The sequence below is a fragment of the Triticum aestivum genome, chromosome 2B (assembly GCF_018294505.1).
Source record: "Triticum aestivum cultivar Chinese Spring chromosome 2B, IWGSC CS RefSeq v2.1, whole genome shotgun sequence".
In the NCBI taxonomy this organism is placed as follows: Eukaryota; Viridiplantae; Streptophyta; class Magnoliopsida; order Poales; family Poaceae; genus Triticum; species Triticum aestivum.
Window position 1 is genome coordinate 170,653,673 of NC_057798.1, and position 22,683 is coordinate 170,676,355.

Consider the following 22,683-nt stretch of genomic DNA (forward strand, 5'->3'; position numbering starts at 1 on the left):
AGGTAAAAAGAAAAGAATTCTGCGAGGTCCTGTCACGTGTGAGATTCCCACATGGATTTGCTTCCAACCCTGAAAGGAGAGTCAGTGCAGATGGAAACAAGGTACAAGGGTTGAAAACTCATGACTGCCACGTCCTACTTCAAAGGGTTTTACCTATTATCCTTAGAGGATTGGGCCGCCCTGACTTATACAGAGCAGTTGCAGAGTTGGGACAATTCTTCAGGGAACTCTGTAGTAGAAATATCAGGATAGATGCTTTGGAGCGTCTTAGAGACAAGATACCAACTATCCTATGCGACCTTGAGAAGATATATCCTCCAGCCTTCTTTGATGTGATGGTGCATTTGGCTGTTCATCTACCTGATGAGGCACTACTTAGAGGTCCAGTACAGTATGGCTGGATGTACCCTATTGAAAGGCGGCTAGGCACTTTCAAGGGCTATGTTAGGAACAGAGCTAGACCCGAGGGTTCCATTGCAGAGGCCTACATTGCTACAGAAGCGTTGACATTCTGCTCAAAATACATTGAAACAGCTGATCAGCTTAGCAAAGAGGTGGGTGAAGACAATCCCGGGCTCAATGTTTTCGATTATTCTGTTCGAGTTACAGGGAAGAGTCGACAAGAGGACAAACCTAAAGATTTGGACAAAATGGTTTGGTATGTGTTGAATAACTGTCCTGAGATACTACCTTATATCAAGTAAGTGCAGTACTGCAGCTTATACATCGTAATCTACTAAACTTGCAGCACATTCTTATATATTTAGATGATTGACGCGATCACTATATTGTGCAGCATCTACAAAGAGGAGTTACTGCCGCAAAATCCAAGAAACATTGACAAACTAGTTATGGCAGGATTTGCGAAATGGTTCAAGAACCATGTAAGCTTTTGAAGTGCACTGTCAGTTTTTTTAATATATTGAGTACATAAGATGATCAGCTTGTCTATTTTCTAACCATAGGTTAAGAAGATGCGGGAGGATGGGCAGGCAGTTGATGATGCCCTTTACTCACTAGCAATGGGTCCTGATACTCGGGTAAGACATTATGAATCTTGCGTTGTTGGAGATGTGCGCTACAACACCCTTGCACGAGACGAAGGCAGGAAGACACAAAACAGTGCCATCATGAGCACGGATACGTATGACAAAGAGACAACTGAAATGTATGCTAACATAACAGACATTGTTCAGTTGCAGTATATCTCCAGTTTCGAGGATCATCGGTGTGTGGTTCTGTTGTGTTGTCGTTGGTATAACCTGTTTTCCAGGATCGCAAAACCCAGAGCTGATGATTATTTCAAATCCATCAATGTCAAGGCGGCGTACCAGACCAACGAGCCTTTTATTTTGGCAAATCAAGCAACACAGATATTTTTCTTGGAAGACACATTTGCACGTAGCGATGACTGGAGAGTATTGCAAAGGTTTGAGCAGAGGAATTCGTTTAATGAAGTTGCACAACAAGATGATGCTTACACTGCTCCTGATGTACAAGATAACACAGATGTTCCTAATATCTTTGAGAACCATCACGTCAATGACGCCGGCGAAAAGATTGCCTGTCGTGCTGTGGACATACAAGAGTTGATCAAGAAGAAGCCAACGTTCGAGGACGTTGAGGATGAAGAAGAAGATGACACCGTGGGGAATTACGATTCAGACTGATACACATGGCGAAGATGTTGACGCTGCTGCTGCGGATGATGATTACATTGCTTTTGTCGTATTTGCCTGTTAGAAGACGTTTTTTATCTACTATGTGAAATTGTGTTTGCTATGACAACTGAAACCTACATGTTGTTTAGTATTTTGCTGTGAGAACATCACTTGTTATGTATGCTGATTTGTGTTTGGTGATTGTATGACAACTAAAACATGATGACATTGTTGTTTAGTTGTACTCATATTTGGCTGTGAAACTTGAATTTGATGACATAGTTTGTTGTTGGACTGCAATTTGCTTGATGTCTTCGAATGAGAACAAATCTGACCCAACAGGGCCTCTGCTATTTATTTATTTATATGAGCAAAAGGGGATACCCCCTGATTTCCGTTAATAGAAATCATTAGATGTTCACAACACTACGCCCAGCCTACTACACAGGTTTCATTCATTACTAGTTTCAGCAAAGTGCTCATGTCGTAGCCACTGAATACATCACGAGTGCTACATACACTGTAAAGAGACAATCATCTTATAGAGCACATCGATTTTGCCCATTATCTTCACAAGCTCTTTCATCTCCTCATTGTTGTCAAGGCCGTTGAACAGCTGTTGCTTGGCCATGATCAGAGGAACTGCATCCTTAACCTTCTGCTCTGCATCTTCCTCTTCTGCCGTTCCTTTAGTTACTTGTCCAACACCCCAACCTGCTGGTATTGGGATTCCTCGACTAACCAAATAATTAGCGTAGTTGCATTCCCCCACATCAGCAACTTCCCAGAAATACAAATCACATGAATCTTCCCTTTTCTGCACGAATCAAATTGGAAGATCATCAACCAAACTATTAAAAAAATTAGCAACTGAAAGCAGCAGAACAACACTTAAACATATTACTATACCATGATTCGGGCATTTGTAGTAGACTCGGCCAAGGTTGCGGATTGTGGTTGAGACGCGAAGGATGACTCTGCGTGATTTGCAGCAGTGGCACCACACCAACGGCAGCGGGTTGCAATGAGCAATCGGCTGCGGTGCGCGTGCCGGCGGGGGTGTGATGAGACCCACAGGCGATGGTACGGGTGGCGACTTGGCGCATATCTGGTTGTTGCCTGTTGAAGAGCAGGTGGACGAGCAGCCAGCGGACATGGTTGCTGCGGCCAGAGCTTCTGATGCTAGGCAGAGTAAGTAGAGAAGAGGAGAAGCGAATGTTGGATATGTCAGTTTCATTACTTGCAGAGTAGCACAGCACCATATATAGTCATAGTCTAGGTTTGGATTTGAACCAGCTACAGGAGCACGTCTTTCTTTTTTCTAAAACTCGGCAACGTCTCTTTACTGGTACACTAGCTTGTTCTGTACGCCTTCCCAAGTCTTTGATTTTCTTTCCCTTTTTTTGCGAGGAAGGAAGGAGGACAAAATTGAGAGTTCCTCGGACTCGAACCCAAGACCTCTCGGTTGAAAACCAAGGGTGCTAGTGACTTATGTGGCGAACGTTCCCTGTGAGGAGGATGGCAGACGAACACATTTTCCTCGCAGTTTTCTTCCTATATATAAAAAAAGTATGCTACTTGGTGTCCGCTTAGTCAAAAAACGATTGTGCCAACCTTGACCGTTTGATTGACATTCAACGTCTGTCGCGTTTCTTCAGTCTCTTCTTCCTCGAGCCGCCAAAGCCAAACTAGCGCCGGCGGGACCGCCTGCTCCCGCCTCCCACGGCTGGCTGTGATCTTCCCCGGCTCCTGTTCGTTCCCGTCCGAGGCCTCACCATCGTCCTCTGCCTTGGTTCGCTCGCTGCGGCGCCGCCTCCGGTGTTGTCAACATGGTCAACAACCGAGAGGAATAAGGAGATGACTGTACATGGTGAGGATGACAGTAGGGACCCAGCAGCGCGTGCAGTAATTTTGTTTTTTCGGGACGGAGAAGGGTATCAACTGGGTTGTGCGGGACCCATGGCCCGTCTAGCCCAGGCTTTTATTTTATATGTTTAGCACATGACCAGCCCAGTTTGTTTTTTTCCTTTCTGAAAATGGCTAGCCAGCTATTTTGTTTTTTGCAGAATAACCAACATAGGCCTACTTGCTATTCTACGCCCTGCTGGGCCTTAAATCTTTCAAGACGAGGAGGGATGCATTTTGCCCAGAAAATGGGCTATAAGTAATAAGAAATGGGCTATAAGTAATAATAAATGGGCTGTAAAATGAAAAAAATATAGCAAACAGGCAATTAGTTCCCAAATACTGTTTTCTTTCACATTTTGATATTTTAAATTTCATTGTTTTTGTGCGGGTAAAATTTCATTGAATTTAAATTAAGGTATATTTAGATTTAAAATTAATTTGAATCTGGCTAGAAATTTTGGGCTGTATGCTGTTTGGGACAGATTTGGAGGCTGACTTGTGGGTCTACTAGGTTGACGTGTACTTTGGCTTTGTCAACTTAGTCCACAAACGATTCTAGCAGCAGTGACCATTGGATGTTAGTCCAACGGCCGTGCTGCTTCTTCAATATCTGATATTCTTGCTCCAGCTGCCCAAACCAGCTCCGGTGGGACTGCCTGCTCCCGCCTCCCATGGCCAGCTGTGCTGCCACACAGGCCGCACTGCCCCACCCTACTTCATTGCTGGCCAGGCCATTCCTCTACTCACCCACACCTCCTGTTATTTTCCGGCGACGACAGCCGGACCAGTAAACCCTCGTACTCCCCATCGCGTGGGCAACCATTGCCGAGTCTTTCCCGGCTCCATGTCGTTCCCTTCCTAGGCCTCGCCATCGTCCACCGCCATGGTGCTCTCGGCGCGGCCTGGTCAACATGGTCAATGAACGACATCCATCGGTCGTGGACTATACGCGCAAAATAATGATTCCTCCACCTGACAGCTAGGACCCTCCGGAAGGGCCTCTGTGTTTCGCGAAAAAACGTTCCCCCCGCTGACATGTTGGACCCATAGTGGGAGGATGACTTGTGGGCCAACTAAGTTGACGGGGACGGATGGCTTTATCAACTTGGTCAATATGAACGATTCTAGCTCCAGTGGCCGTACGATGTCCATCCAACGGCCATAGTGCTTCTTCAACCTCTGGTCTTCTTGCTCCAGCCGCCCAAAGCAGCGCCGGTCATGCCGCGTGCTCCTGCCTCTCGTGGCCGGCTGTGATGCCGCGGAGGCCTCACCGCCCCCTACTACTCCCACCGCTGGCCCAGGGTATCCCTCTACTCACCCACACCCCCTGTTATTCTGCGGCGACGGCAGCCTCACGCTGCAGCCGAACTAGTGAACCCTCGTACTCCTCTCTGCGTGGGCTACCACTGCTGCGTCTTCCCTAGCTCCGCGTCGTCCCTTCCTAGGCCTCGCCATCGTCCAGACCACCGCCCTGGTGCTCTCGGCGCGGTGTGGTCAACGACCGACTTCCATCGGAAGAGTACTGTACGTGGAGAGGCTGACAGCTGGGTCCAGGCGGCCACAAGGAAGTGCCTCCTTATTACGCGCAAAATAATTATTCCTCCACCTGACAGCAGGGACCCACTGGATGGGCCACCTTATTTCACAAAAAAAAATGTTTCCCCCTGAGTGCTGGGACCCACCGGATGGGCCAGTGTATTTTGCAAAAAAAACGTTCCCCGCGCTGTCAGCTCGGACCCACCGGAAGTGCCTCCTTATTATGCACAAAAAATGAATACTCCCCCTGCTAGCTGGGAGCAACCATGGTGGGAGGCTGACTTGTGGGCCTACTAAGTTGACTGGGATGGGGGCCTTTGTCAACTTTAGTCAATATGAACGATTTTAGCTCAAGTGACCGTACGATGTCCATCCAACGTCCATAGTGCTTCTTCAACCTCTGGTCTTCTTGCTCCAGCCGCCCAAAGCAGCGCCGGTCGTGCCGCATGCTCCTGCCCCCCGTGGCCAGCTGTGCTGCCGCGGAGGCCTCACCGCCCCCTCTATTCCCACCGCTGGCCAGGCCCTACGGCGACGGAAGCCTCACACCGCAGCCGAACTAGTGAACCCTCGTACTCCTTGCTACCTCTTGAGCACTGCGTTGGATTTCCCCGAAGAGTAGAGGATGATGCAGCAAAGTAGCGTAAGTATTTCCCTCAGTTTTTGAGAACCAAGGTATCAATCCAGTAGGAGACCATGCACAAGTCCCTCGTACCTACACAAAACGATAGCTACTCGCAACCAACGCGATTAGGGGTTGTCAATCCCTTCACGGTCACTTACGAGAGTGAGATCTGATAGAGATGATAAATAATATTTTTGGTATTTTTGATAGATAGATGCAAAGTAAAAAGTAAAAGACAAAGTAAAAACAAAGCAAGTAATAAAGCGATAGAGATTGATATGATAAGAATAGATCCGGGGCCATAGGTTTCACTAGTGGCTTCTCTCAAGAGCATAGATATTCTACGGTGGGTGAACAAATTACTGTTGAGCAATTGACAGAATTGAGCATAATTATGAGTATATTTAGGTAATGATCATGTATATAGGCATCACGTCCGAGACAAGTAGATCAAAATGATTCTGCATTTACTACTATTACTCCACTCATCGACCGCTATCCAGCATGCATCTAGAGTATTAAGTTAAAAATAGAGTAACGCCTTAAGCAAGATGACATGATGTAGAGGGATAAATTCATGCAATATGATAAAACCCCATCTTGTTATCCTCGATGGCAACAATACAATACGTGCCTTGCTGCCCCTGCTGTCACTGGGAAAGGACACCACAAGAGTGAACCCAAAGCTAAGCACTTCTCCCATTGCAAGAACTACCAATCTAGTTGGCCAAACCAAAAAGGATAATTCGAAGAGACTTGCAAAGATAACTCAATCACACATAAAATAATTCAGAGAAGATTCAAATATTATTCATAGATAAGTTGGATCATAAACCCACAATTCATCGGTCTCAACAAACACACCGCAAAAAGAAGATTACATCGAATAGATCTCCATGAGAGAGGGGGAGAACATTGTATTGAGATCCAAAAAGAGAGAAGAAGCCATCTAGCTACTAGCTATGGACCCGAAGGTCTGAAGTAAACTACTCACACTTCATCGGATAGGGCTATGGTGTTGATGTAGAAGCCCTCCGTGGTGGATGCCCCCTCCGGCGGAGCTCCAGAACAGGCCCCAAGATGGGATCTCGTGGATACAGAACGTTGCGGCGGTGGAATTAGGTTTTTGGCTCCTGTTCTGATCGTTTGGGGATACGTAGGTATATATAGGAGGAAGGAGTACGTCGGTGGAGCAGCAGGGGGCCCACGAGGTAGGGGACACGTCCAGGAGGGCGCCCCCACCCTTGTGACCGCCTCTTTTGTTCCTTGGAGTAGGGTCCAAGTCTCCTGGATCACGTTCGATGAGAAAATCACGTTCCCGAAGGTTTCATTCCGTTTGGACTCCGTTTGATATTCCGTTTCTTTGAAACACTGAAAAAGGCAAAAAACAGCAATTCTGGGCTGGGCCTCCGGTTAATAGGTTAGTCCCAAAAATAATATAAAAGTGGAAAATAAAGCCCAATATAGTCCAAAACAGTAGATAAAGTAGCATGGAGCAATAAAAAATTATAGATACGTTGGAGACGTATGAAGCATCCCCAAGCTTAATTCCTGCTCGTCCTCGAGTAGGTAAATGATAAAAAAGAATTTTTGATGCGGAGTGATACTTTGGCATAATTTCAATGTAAATCTTCTTCATTGTGATATGAATATTCAGATCCGAAAGATTCAAGACAAAAGTTCATATTGACATAAAATAATAATATTTCAAGCATACTAATCAAAGCAATTATGTCTTCTCAAAATAACGTGGCCAAAGAAAGTTATCCCTACAAAATCATATAGTCTGGCTATGCTCCATCTTCCCCACATAAAATATTTAAATCATGCACAACTCCGATGACAAGCCAAGCAATTGTTTCATACTTATGACATTCTCAAAGCTTTTTCAATCTTCACGCAATACATGAGCGTGAGCCATGGATATAACACTATGTGGAATAGAATGGTGGTTGTGGAGAAGACAAAAAGAGGGAAGATAGTCTCACATCAACTAGGCGTATCAACGAGCTATGGAGATGCCCATCAATAGATATCAATGTGAGTGAGTAGGGATTGCCATGCAACGGATGCACTAGAGCTATAAGTATATGAAAGCTCTTACAAAAGAAACTAAGTGGGTGTGCATCCAACTCGCTTGCTCACGAAGACCTAGGGCATTTTGAGGAAGCCCATCATTGGAATATACAAGCCAAGTTCTATAATAAAAAATTCCCACTAGTATATGAAAGTGACAAAATGAGAGACTCTCTATCATGAAGATCTTGGTGCTACTTTGAAGCACAAGTGTGGTAAAAGGATAGTAGCATTGTCCCTTCTCTCTATTTCTCTCATTTTTTTATTTGGCCCTTTCTCCTTTTTTGGCCTTTTTTTATTTTTCATCCGGAGTCTCATGCCGACTTGTGGGGGAATCATAGTCTCCATCATCCTTTCCTCACTTGGGACAATGCTCTAATAATGATGATCATCACACTTTTATTTTTCTTACAACTCAACAATTACAACTCGATACTTAGAACAAAGTATGACTCTATATGAATGCCTCCAGCGGTATACCGGGATATGCAATGAATCATGAGTGACATGTATGAAAGAATTATGAACAGTGGCTTTGCCACAAATACGATGTCAACTACATGATCATGCTAGCAATATGACAATGATGGAGCGTGTCATAATAAACGGAACGGTGGAAAGTTGCATGGCAATATATCTCGGAATGGCTATGGAAATGCCATGATAGGTAGGTATGGTGTCTGTTTTGAGGAAGGTATATGGTGGGTGTATTATACCGGCGAAAAGTGCGCGGTATTAGAGAGGCTAGCAAAGGTGGAAGGATGGGAAAAGTGCGTATAATCCATGGACTCAACATTAGTCATAAAGAACTCATATACTTATTGAAAACATCTAGAAGTTATCAAAGCAAAGTATTACACGCATGCTCCTAGGGGGATAGATTGGTAGGAAAAGACCATCGCTCGTCCCCGACCGCCACTCATATGGAAGACAATCAATAAATAAATCATGCTCCGAGTTCATCACATAACGGTTCACCATACATGCATGCTACGGGAATCACAAACTTCAACACAAGTATTCTTTGAATTCACAACTACTTAACTAGCATGACTCTAATATCACCATCTTCATATCTAAAAACAATTATCAAGCATCAAACTTATCTTAGTATTCAACGCACTCAAAAGAAAGTTTCAGATATCTTGAACACCAAGTATATTAACATTAAGCAAATTACCATGCTATTAACGACTCTCAAAATAATCTAAGTGAAGAATGAGAGATCAATAGTTTCTTTAAAACAAATCCACCACCGTGCTCTAAAAGATCTAAGTGAAGCACTAGAGGAAAAATTATCACGCTCAAAAGATATAAGTGAAGCACTATGAGCAAAACTATCAAGATCAAAAGATATAAGTGAAGCACATAGAGTATTCTAGAAAATTCCAATTCATGTATGGCTCTCTCAAAAGGTGTGTACAGCAAGGATGATTGTGGTAAATTAACAAGCAAAGATGCAAATGATACAAGACGCTCCAAGCACAACACATATCATGTGGTGAATAAAAATATAGCTCCAAGTAAATTACCGATGGAAGTGGACGAAAGAGGGGATGCCTTCCGGGGCATCCCCAAGCTTTGACTTTTTGGTGTCCTTAGATTATCTTGGGGGTGCCATGGGCATCCCCAAGCTTAGGCTCTTGCCACTCCTTGTTCCATAATCCATCAAAAGAATTCACCCAAAACTTGAAAACTTCACAACACAAAAACTCAACAGAAATCTCGTGAGCTCCGTTAGAGAAAACAAAACAAAGAACTACTTAAGGTACTGTAATGAACTCATTATTTATTTATATTGGTGTTAAACCTACTGTATTCCAACTTCTCTATGGATTATAAACTATTTTACTAGCCATAGATTCATCAAAATAAGCAAACAACACCCGAAAAACAGAATCTGTCAAAAACAGAACAGTCTGTAGCAATCTGTAACTAACGCAAACTTCTGGAGCTCTAAAAATTCTACCAAAATAGGAAGTCCTGGAAAATTTGTTTATTGAACAGCATCAAAAAGAATCAACGCAAAAGCACGTTCCTGTGATTTAACAAAATTATATTCGTGCGTGCAAAGTTTCTGTTTTTCAGCAGAATCAAATTAACTATCATCGTAGGTTATCCTATAGGTTCTACTTGGCACAAACACTAATTAAAAGATAAAACCACATCCAAACAGAATCTAGATGGATTATTTATTCCTATATAGAATGAAAAACAAAAAACACAAAATAAAATTGGGTTGCCTCCCAACAAGCGCTATCGTTTAACGCCCCTAGCTAGGCATAAAAGCAAGGATAGATCTAGGTATTGCCATCTTTGGTAGGCAATCCATAAGTGGCTCTCATGATAGATTCATATGGTAATTTTATTTTCTTTCTAGGGAAGTGTTCCATGCCCTTCTTTAAGGGAAATTGGAATATAATATTCCCTTCCTTCATATCAATAATTGCACCAATCGTTCTAAGGAAAGGTCTACCAAGAATAATAGGACAAGAAGGATTGCAATCTATATCAGGAACGATAAAATCTACGGGCACATAATTCCTATTTGCAACAATAAGGACATCATTAATTCTTCCCATAGGCTTTTTAATAGTGGAATCCGCAAGATGCAAGTTTAGAGAGCAATCATCAAAATCACGGAAATCTAGCAAATCACATAAAGTTTTGGGAATAGTAGAGACACTAGCACCCAAATCACACAAAGCATGAAACTCATAATCTTTAATTTTAATTTTAATAGTAGGTTCCCACTCATCATAGAGTTTTCTAGGGATAGAAACTTTCAACTCAAGTTTTTCTTCATAAGATTGCATCAAGGCATCAACAATGTGTTCGGTAAAGGCCTTATTTTGACTATAAGCATGAGGAGAATCTAGCACGGATTGCAACAAGGAAATACAACCAATTAAAGAGCAATTTTCATAATTAAATTCCTTGAGATCCAAAATAGTGGGTTTAGCAACATCTAGGTTTTTATTTCTTTCAATCCCACTTTCATCAATTTCATCATCAAGATCTAGAAACTCCGAATTCTTAGAACGCCTTCTAGGTAAAGGAAGATCATATTCAGTTTCATCAAGATTCATATTGCAAAACAAAGATTTGATGGGGGACACATCAATAACTTTTAGATCTTCATCTTGATTTTCATAGGAATTGGAAGAACACGCTTTAATAAAGGCATCTTTGGAAGCACGCATCCTAGCGGTTCTTTCCTTGCACTCATCAATGGAAATTCTCATGGCTTTGAGAGACTCATTGATATCATGCTTAGGAGGAATAGATCTAAGCTTTAAAGAATCAATTTCAAGAGAAATTCTATCAACGTTCCTAGCCAAATCATCAACTTTAAGCAATTTCTCTTCAAGCAAAGCATTAAAATTCTTTTGTGAATTCATAAAGTCTTTAACACTACTCTCAAATTCAGAGGGCATCTTATTAAAATTTCCATAAGAGTTGTTGTAGGAATTTCCATAATTATTAGAAGGATTACTAGGATAAGGCCTAGGATTAAAATTCCCTCTATACGCGTTCTTTCCAAAACTATTCCTACCAACAAAATTCACATCCATAGATTCATTATTATTCTCAAGCAAGGTAGACAAAGGCATATCACTGGGATCAAGAGGAGTATTTTTAGGAGCAAACATCTTCATAAGTTCATCCATCTTTTCACTCAAAACATTGATTTCTTCTATAGCATGCACTTTTTTACTAGAAGATCTTTCGGTGTGCCATTGAGAATATTTAGCCATAATATTATCAATCAATTTTGTAGCATCTCCTAACGTAATTTCCATAAACGTGCCTCCCGCGGCCGAATCTAAAAGATTTCTAGAAGCAAAATTCAATCCGGCATAAAATTTTTGTATGATCATCCATAAATTCAAACCATGAGTAGGGCAATTGTGAAGCATCAATTTCATTATTTCCCAAGATTGGGCAACATGCTCATGATCAAGTTGTTTAAAATTCATGATATGGTTCCTAAGAGTGATGATCTTAGCGGGAGGAAAATACTTAGAGATAAAAGCATCTTTGCACTTGTTCCAAGAATCAATACTATTTTTAAGCAAAGACGAAAACCAAACTTTAGCATGATCTCTAAGCGAAAACGGAAATAACTTCAACTTAACAATATTGTTATCCGTATCTTTCTTCTTTTGCATATCACACAAATCAACAAAATTATTTAGATGAGTAGTGGCATCTTCACTAGGAAGGCCGACGAATTGATCTTTCATAACAAGATTCAGCAAAGCGGTATTGATTTCACAAGACTCATCATTATTAAGAGGAGCAATCGGAGTACCAAGGAAATCATTATTATTGGTATTCGAGAAGTCACACAATTTGGTATTATCTTGCGCCATGGCAACAAGTAATCCAACACACAAGCAAACAGAAAGGCAACGAGAAAAGGCAAACGGGAAAGAGAGGAGGAGATTGGGAAAGAGAGGGAAAATAAAACGGCAAGGGTGAAGTGGGGGAGAGGAAAACGAGAGGCAAATGGCAAATAATGTAATGCGAGAGATAGGGATTATGATGGGTACTTGGTATTGTTGAATTTCTTGCGTGAGCCTCCCCGGCAACGGCGCTAGAAATTCTTCTTGCTACCTCTTGAGCACTGCGTTGGATTTCCCTGAAGAGGAGAGGATGACGCAGCAAATTAGCGTAAGTATTTCCCTCAGTTTTTAGAACCAAGGTATCAATCTAGTAGGAGACCACACACAAGTCCCTCGTACCTACACAAAACGATAGCTACTCGCAACCAACGCGATTAGGGGTTGTCAATCCCTTCACGGTCACTTACAAGAGTGAGATCTGATAGAGATGATAAATAATATTTTTGGTATTTTTGATAGATAGATGCAAAGTAAAAACTAAAAGGCAAAGTAAAAACAAAGCAAGTAACAAAGCGATAGAGATTGATATGATAAGAATAGACCCGGGGCCATAGGTTTCACTAGTGGCTTCTCTCAAGAGCATAGATATTCTACGGTGGGTGAACAAATTACTGTTGAGCAATTGATAGAATTGAGCATAACTATGAGTATATCTAGGTAATGATCATGTATATAGGCATCACGTCCGAGACAAGTAGATCGAAACGATTCTGCATCTACTACTATTACTCCACTCATCGACCGCTATCCAATATGCATCTAGAGTATTAAGTTAAAAACAGAGTAACGCCTTAAGCAAGATGACATGATGTAGAGGGATAAATTCATGCAATATGATAAAACCCCCATCTTTTTATCCTAGATGGAAACAATACAATACGTGCCTTGCTGCCCCTGCTGTCACTGGGAAAGGACACCGCAAGATTGAACCCAAAGCTAAGCACTTCTCCCATTGCAAGAACTACCAATCTAGTTGGCCAAACCAAAAAGGATAATTCGAAGAGACCCACAAAGATAACTCAATCACACATAAAAGAATTCAGAGAATATTCAAATATTATTCATAGATAAGTTGGATCATAAACCCACAATTCATCAGTCTCAACAAACACACCGCAAAAAGAAGATTACATTGAATAGATCTCCACGAGAGAGGGGGAGAACATTGTATTGAGATCCAAAAAGAGATAAGAAGCCATCTAGCTACTAGCTATGGACTCGAAGGTCTGAAGTAAACTACTCACACTTCATCAGAGGGGCTATGGTGTTGATGTAGAAGCCCTCCGTGGTGGATGCCCCCTCCAGCGGAGCTCCCGAACAGGCCCCAAGATGGGATCTCACGGATACAGAAGGTTGCGGCAGTGGAATTAGGTTTTTTGCTCCTGTTCTGATCGTTTGGGGATACGTAGGTATATATAGGAGGAAGGAGTACCTCGGTGGAGCAGCAGGGAGCCCACGAGGTAGGGGGCGCGCCTAGGGGGGGTGCCCCCCACCCTCGTGACCGCCTCTTTTGTTCCTTGGAGCAGGGTCCAACTCTCCTGGATCACGTTCGGTGAGAAAATCACGTTCCCGAAGGTTTCATTCCGTTTGGACTCCGTTTGATATTCCGTTTCTTCGAAACACTGAAAAAGGCAAAAAACAGCAATTCTGGGCTGGGCCTCCGGTTAATAGGTTAGTCCCAAAAATAATATAAAAATGGAAAATAAAGCCCAATATAGTCCAAAACAGTAGATAAAGTAGCATGGAGCAATCAAAAATTATAGATACGTTGGATACGTATCACTCCTCTCCGCGCGGGCTTCCACTGCCGCGTCTTCCCTGGCTCCCCATCGTCCCCTTCCTAGGCCTCGCCGTCATCCACCGCCTTGGTGCTCTCAGCGCGACGTGGTCAACGTGGTCAAGGAACGACTTCCATCAGACGTGGACTGTACGTGGAGATGCTGACAACTGGGTCCACGGCCGCAGCAAGGAAGTGCCTCCTTATTACGCGGAAAATAATGATTCCTCCACCTGACAGCTGGGACCCACCGGACAGGCCACTGTATTTCGTGAAAAAAATGTTTCCCCTGACTGCTGGGACCCACCAGCTACATCTTCGCACACAAGGAAGTGCGTCCGGGCAAAAAAACAAAATGATTCGCCCCCCTGACCGCTGGGACCCACCAGCGACACCTTCGCACGCAAGGAAGTGCGTCCAGGCAAAAAAAAAACAATTCGCCCCCCTGACTGCTGGGACCCACCAGCTACATCTTCGCACGCAAGGAAGTGCGTGCGGGCAAAAAAAATGATTCGCCCCCCTGACTGCTGGGACCCACCAGCTACATCTTCGCAGGTAAGGAAGTGCCTGACAGTGCGGACCCACCTGGTCGAAGTGTACGTAGCGTTGTCATTCTGGTCGTGAACGTGTATGTACATACTGGTCATTGTAGAGGCGCGCACGTGTCGTAGTAGAGGCGCGCACGTAGCATGTATATGTACGTACAATGATGAGGGTGCAAGAAAGAAAATACGGCCACACACGTACATATGGGCAGGGTCTCGAACGCCTACTCGCGCATACGTACGGCTAGGGCTTGTGTACATGGCTGGGACGGAACGGAGAAACAACGTCGTCGTTGTGTTCATGGGGAGGCAACGGAATGCGTCGTGTTCATGGGGAGGTAACGAAATGCGTCGTGTTCATCGGGAGGCAACGGAACGCGTGGGAGCCAACCGGCTTGGACGGAACATGCGATGGAAACGAGGCCTAGCGTATCGTACAACGGAGGAAACGGACCTCCTACGTTCGGAACGGGGTCCTATTGATCGGGAGGGGTGTGGTGTACCGCAAAACGGAGGAAACGGACCTCCTACGGTCGAAACGGGGGTCCTGTTGATCGGGAGGGGTGTGGCGTACCGCAAAATGAAGGAACCAGACCTTCTATGGTTGAAATGAGGGCCCCGTTGATCGGGAGGGGTGTGGCGTACCGCAAAACGGACGAAACGGACCTCCTATGGTCGAAACGGGGGTCCTGTTGATCGGGAGGGGTGTGGCGTACCGCAAAACGGACGAAACGGACTTGTGTTGGAGCGCTACGGTCGAAACGGGGGTCCTGTTCATTGGGAGGGGTGTGGCGTACCGCAAAACGGGACTCCACGGGATACTGTTCATCTCCACCATCGACCTCCTCCAGCCTCCACGGGCTACCGTCGACCTCCTCCAACCTCCACGGGCTCCTGTTCATCCAGCCTCCACCGCGCGCTACTCCACCGGCTACTGTTCAACCACCCCTCCATGGGCAACCCTCCACTGTCTACTGTTCATCCAGCCCTCCACACCACGGGGTCTTGTTCAACCACCCCTCCACGGCCACCCCTCCACCGTCTACTGTTCATCCAGCCCTCCACACCACTGGGTCCTGTTCATCCAGAGGCAACACCACCGCTCACTGTTCATCCAAACCCCCCCGCAACGCTCACTGTTCATCCAATCGATCGGCTTCAGTTAGCAGCAGTAGCGAAGGAATCGCTCCATCGGGTTCAGTTAACAGCCATTGATCGATCGCTCGGGTTTAGTAACGCATAGCCTGCAGTGCAATCGCTCGGGTTCAGTTAGAGCCCAACGCCTCGCTCGGGTTCAGTTAGAGCCAACGCCTCGCACGTGTACGAGAGAAACTCACATCGCTCGGCCCTCGACCTCCCGCCGTAACCGGCAACTCCCCGAAATTTTCCTCCCCCTCGCTTCTACCATGGTTTTTTCCGTCATGGACGGCCCAAAGAATGTCATGCAGCTGCGCCTCCGGCCCGCCCAAGACGAAAAGCCCATTTTCTGTCTTGATTTTTTGTCATAGAAGTAGGAGCCCACCACATCTATGATGATACCGGGTTTTGTCACAATTATCGTCATAGAAGTGTCATATGTATGATAGAAAAAAAATTCGTTCGGCCCAAAATGTCATGGATGTGTCTTTTTTTAGTGATACAAAGTGGCATCGTACATTTTTTGTCAAATTTGAGACCAGTTTTGATGTAATCTTTATCTAATTATAGACGGAAGATTATTAAAAATTGGGAAACAATATCCCAAACGGATTATTTATTCAAACCATGAGCGTTAGACCAACAATGGATACGTGCCATCCTTCGGTTAAGCAATAAAGCGGTAGCATTAATCATCCAAATAGAAAAACAATATACATGCCGTCACGCGACCCGTGTGTCGTGCGAGCAGGCGTGAGTTGACGAGACGCATGCGAGCAGTCCGCCGCGCAGGTAGACGGGGAGGCGTGCGTGCAAGTGTGTGAATTGATGGAGGCATGCTTGCTGTGCAGTGTCATCGGGAGGCGTGCAAATAGCTATGTGAAACTTTGGTAGGCATGCCAGCAGTCCGGTGCGCAGGCTCACCGGGGGAGAGCCATCGGTTTGATCGCCGCCCGCCTCTCTCCCACAACTCCCACTACTCCATATTAATGGTGCGCCCGAGCGGCCTCACCCCCCATCCTCGCCACACACACACAATCCTCTCTCTCCGCTTGCATCCTCGACGCCGCTCTCAGTCCTCAAAGCCCTCAGTGTATGAGGATGCCGTCGAAGAGCCCCCTCGGAGGGAGTGGCGAGGCCGGGGCTTCTAAAGCACCGGAGCATGGCATGGAGATGGAGACAAAGGTTGTCGTCACCGCCGGCGAGTTATCGCTGCACCCCGACGTCGTCGAGCTTCCACAGCCGGAGGCGGAGTTCCACACCGACTCCGACGACCACTCCGGCGACGACTCCGACGACCACTCCGGCGACGACTCTGACAACGACGGACAGCTGGTTAGTCATCTATACCCATTTATGTGTCAAACGAATCATAGGGTTTCTCTGGTTACTCCTGCCCCCCCCCTTTTTGGAATAGAAATCTTGTGGTTATGTTCTCCCAATCCATGAAATCTGAGTAAGTTTTGTTAGATCCGTGTAGTGTATTGATTGTTTGAATTGTATAGGTGATAAGTGATTAGTTGTTTCATCTGTACAAATGATTTCTGCTAGTAATCTGACTAAGGTTAGTGTTCGTGCTAATAATTCCTAGCCAGGACTTGACAGTTGATTTTGAATGACCTACATATGTTTGTGACATTATTTTCTTCAAAATTGGTCTGTACATAGATGACTGTGCTTAAAAATCGAACCATAATCTTTGGGTATGTATAAATAAATAGCCATAAATTCCTAATCCTACTTCATGACATGTAATCAGTGATTTGATGCCAAATTTGTTTTACTATTTGTATATGTGTTCTCTGACGATGTGGACAGCGAGGATGAAGATGCCCAGAGGAGGTACAAGAGGCGAATCATGAGGGAGCTTTATGCGGGAATGCATAACATGCGTATTAGGACCTGGAACGGCGTCTATGGATGCCCATTTTGCAACCACAAGCTTCATGACGAGTATCTAAGTGTTCTGGCGCATGCAAGAGGATGGGCCGTTGGCTCCTTCAAGGAGAAGTATTCTCGTAGGGTGGCGCACGACGCGTATGCCGAGTACCTGGAGAAGCTTCAGGATTGTGGCGGCATGTGAGATGAGATGTGGGATGGATCAAACTATGTACGTTTGAGTATGCTTAATGACGGTTGAACTATGTACTTATGGTTGAACTATACTTATGTACGTGTACGCTTATTATCTATGTCTGAGTATGTTAAATATTTGGTCAAAATTTGGTAAATTTTTTAGAGGGGGACTAATAAACCAGGACGTAGGTAGTATGTCAATCACACACGGTTCCCAAAATTGGAACTGTGTGCAATGACTTTCATTTTGCCTGTTGCGCCAATCACACATGGCTCGCTCTAGAAAACTGTTACCCCCAAAATTATTTGTGGGATAGAAAACCCTCACCACCCAATTCAAAAAAGAAAACCCTCACCATCCCCACGTCACAAAAACCCTCACCCCGCCCGCCACCCCCTCCGGTACGGTCCCCATTCACACCTGCACAAGCTCCTCCGCGTCTATGCCATGGCACTGCCTATCGTGGCGGTAAACACTTAGCTCGACGCCTGCCGTCGCCGCCAGGCTGCTGGCAAAGCCCACCGCATTGCGCCACTTCCGCTTGCCACCGCCTATCGCCATGCATCGACTTTCTCGACGCTGCTCGAGGTCGACCAAGCTCCGCTCAGTTGGGGAATCTGCCGTACTGAGGGTTCTTTCTCATGGACGACAAGGTAACTAATTTAATGAGATAGTATCTCATATCTTATCCCAGTTCATCTGCCTCCTTTAATCACCCGGCAGAAATCGCCGTGAATTCATTTTTAAGCTGATTTGAGGGTTTTCTTTCATTCATTGAATGTACAGTGCGTCGACACTTCAGGACTTTGCGACCGCCGCCAGAGATTCCATCTCACCGTACCAGATAACTTGAGGACGCCCGCGATATGTTCAATCTCACCCTAAATCGGTTGGCATGGCCAACTTTCCTAAACATATTCTAAACACTGCTACATTTGGATAAAAGATGCCACATGCACCATATGCGTCAAAGGGGATTTCCCCCCTCTTATTTCTATATTAGGCAAATTAATGGTGTATTGTTCTTTCGATTACTCTCATATTTTCATGACATCGTGTTTACCCTATCTGTTTAATTATTGATTTTTGTCCTTCAATTTCAACTGTTGTATAGTTCTTTCAATTTGGGCCCATATTTGCATGTTACCATATTTTCTTTAACAATCCTACCATTTTCTGCAGAACATCCCTTGCTATGTAAAAGATTATGTAGTGCACAATTTTCCCCTTTACATAGATCAAGGCTCCACGAATATCATACTGCACACAAACCATGGATTTACAATCATTGCTACTGTAAGACTGGATGCACGTGGTGACTGTTGGGGAATGTAGTAATTTCAAAAAAATTCCTACGCACACGCAAGATCATGGTGATGCATAGCAACGCGAGAGGAGAGTGTTGTCCACGTACCCTCGTAGACGGTAAGCGGAAGCGTTAATCAACGCGGTTGATGTAGTCGTACACCTTCATGATCCGCCCCAATCAAGTACCGAACGTACGGCACCTCCGTGTTCAGCACACGTTTAGCTCGATGACGTCCTCGCCTTCTTGATCCAGCAAGAGGGGCGAAGTAGTAGATGAGTTCTGGCAGCACGACAGCGTGGTAACGGTGTTGGTGAAGAACAATCTCCGCAGGGCTTCGTCTAACCACTACGAAAACTATGACGGACGATAAACTAGAGGGGATGGGGTTGCCGGCACACAACTTGGTGTTTCTTGATCTGTCTTGGGTGCTAGCCCTACCCCTCTATTTATATGTTGAGCCTTGGGGTCGAAACTTGGAGTAAAAGCCTCCACAAAGTCAGTTTCACCCGAAAGGCATGAGTCCTTCTCGGACTCCAGGGCCAGACGCTAGGGTTCCCGGCGTCTGGACCCAGATGCCAGGGACCCTCACGTCTGGCCCCTGGACTCTGCAAAACTTCCTTTTGCTTTCCAAAAACCTTGTGGGCTTTCCCCTTTGGCCCAAAAAAAGTGTTCTCGTTCCCAAAAATTTCGGGAACCATCTGGAACCTCTTTCGGAGAATAAACACTATTATCCCGTATATCAATCTTTATCTTTGGACCATTCCGGAGTTCCTCGTCATGTTCGTGATCTTATCTGGGACTCCAAACAAAATTCGGTTGCCAACATACATAACTCATATAATACTATATCATCAACGAACGTTAAGCATGCGGGCCCTACGGGTTCAAGAACTATGTAGACATGACCGAGACATCTCTCTGGTCAATAACCAATAGCGGAACTTGGATGCCCATATTGGCTCCTACATATTCTACAAAGATCTTTATCGGTTCAACTGCATAACAATATACGTTGTTCCCTTTGTCATCGGTATGTTACTTGCCCGAGATTCGATCGTCGGTATCTCAATACCTAGCTCAATCTCGTTACTAGCAAGTCTCTTTACTCGTTCCGTAATGCATCATCCCGCAACTAACTCATTAGTCACATTGCTTGCAAGGCTTATAGTGATGTGCATCACCAAGAAGGCCTAGAGATACCTCTTCGACAATCGAAGTGCCAAATCCAAATCTCGATCTATGCCAACTCAACAAGTACCACCAGAGACACCTGTAGAGCACCTTTATAATCACCCAATTATATTGTGATGTTTGGTAGCACACAAAGTGTTCCTCCGGTAATCGGGAGTTGCATAATCTCATAGTCATAGGAACATGTATAAGTCATGAAGAAAGCAATAGCAACATAGTAAACGATCAAGTGCTAAGCTAACGGAATGGGTCAAGTCAATCACATCATTCTCTAATGATGTTATCCCATTAATCAAATGACAACTCATGTCTATGGCTAGGAACCTTAACCATCTTGGATTCAACGAGCTAGTCAAGTAGAGGCATACTAGTGACACTTTGTTTGTCTATGTATTCACACATGTACTATGTTTCCGGTTAATACAATTCTAGCATGAATAATAAACATTTATCGTGAAATAAGGAATAAATAATAACTTTATTATTGCCTCTAGGGCATATTTCCTTCAGTTTCCCACTTGCGCTAGAGTCAATAATCTAGTTCACACCACCATGTGATTTAACACCAATAGTTCACATCACCATGTGATTAATACCCATAGTTTACATCGCCATGTGACCAACACTCAAAGGGTTTACTAGAGTCAGTAATCTAGTTCACATCGCCATGTGATTAACACCCAAAGAGTACTAAGGTGTGATCATGTTTTGCTTGTCAGAGAAGTTTAGTCAACGGGTCTGCCAAATTCAGATCCGTATGTATTTTGCAAATTTCTATGTCTACAATGCTCTATCCGGCGCTACTTTAGCTAATTGCTCCCACTCTTAATATGTATCCAGATTGAGACTTAGAGTCATCTGGATCAGTGTCAAAACTTGCATCGATGTAACCCTTTACGACGAACCTTTTGTCACCTCCATAATCGAGAAACATATCCTTATTCCACTAAGGATAATTTTGACCGTTGTTCAGTGATCTACTCCTAGATCACTATTGTACTCCCTTGCCAAACTCAACGTAGGGTATACAATAGATCTGGTACATAGCATGGCATACTTTATAGAACCTATGGCTGAGGCATAGGGAATGACTTTCATTCTCTTTCTATCTTCTGCCGTGGTCGGGCTTTGAGTCCTACTCAATTTCACATCTTGTAACACAGGCAAGGACTCTTTCTTTGACTGTTCCATTTTGAACTACTTCAAAATCTTGTCAAGGTATGTACTCATTGAAAAAACTTATCAAGCGTCTTGACCTATCTCTATAGATCTTGATGCTCAATATGTAAGCAGCTTCGCTGAGGTCTTTGTTTGAAAAACTCCTTTCAAAAACTCCTTTATGATTTCCAGAAAATTCTACATTATTTCCGATCAACAATATGCCATTCACATATATTTATCAAAAATGCTGTAGTGCTCCCACTCACTTTCTTGTAAATACAGGCTTTACAGCAAGTCTGTATAAAACTATATGCTTTGATTAACTCATCAAAGCGTATATTCCAACTCCGAGATGCTTGAACCAGTCCATAGATGGATCGCTGGAGCTTGCACATTTTGTTAGCACCTTTAGGATTGACAAAACCTTCTGGTTGCATCATATACAACTCTTCTTTAAGAAATCCATTAAGGAATGTAGTTTTGACATCCATTTGCCGGATTTCATAAAATGTGGCAATTTGCTAACATGATTTAGACAGACTTAAGCATCGCTACGAGTGAGAAAATCTCATCGTAGTCAACACCTTGAACTTTGTCAAAACCATTTTCGACAAGTCTAGCTTTGTAGATAGTAACACTACTATCAGCGTCTGTCTTCCTCTTGAAGATCCATTTATTTTCTATGGCTTGCCGATCAATGGGCAAGTCAACTAAAGTCCACACTTTGTTCTCATACATGGATCCCATCTCAGATTTCATGGCCTCAAGCCATTTCGCGGAATCTGGGCTCATCATCGCTTCCTCATAGTTCATAGGTTAGTCATAGTCAAGTAACATGACCTCCAGAACAGGATTACCGTACCACTCTGATGCGGATCTCACTCTGGTTGACCTACGAGGTTTGGTAGTAACTTGATCTAAAGTTACATGATCATCATCATTAGCTTCCTCACTAATTGGTGTAGGAGTCACAGGAATAGATTTCTGTGATGAACTACTTTCCAATAAGGAAGCAAGTACAGTTACCTCATCAAGTTCTACTTTCCTCCCACTCACTTCTTTCGAGAGAAACTCCTTCTCTAGAAAGGATCCATTCTTAGCAATGAATGTCTTGCCTTCGGATCTGTGATAGAAGGTGTACCCAACTATCTCCTTTTGGTATCCTATGAAGATACATTTCTCTGATTTTGGGTTTGAGCGTATCAGCATGAAACTTTTTCACATAAGCATCGCAACCCCAAACTTTAAGAAACGACAACTTTGGTTTCTTGCCA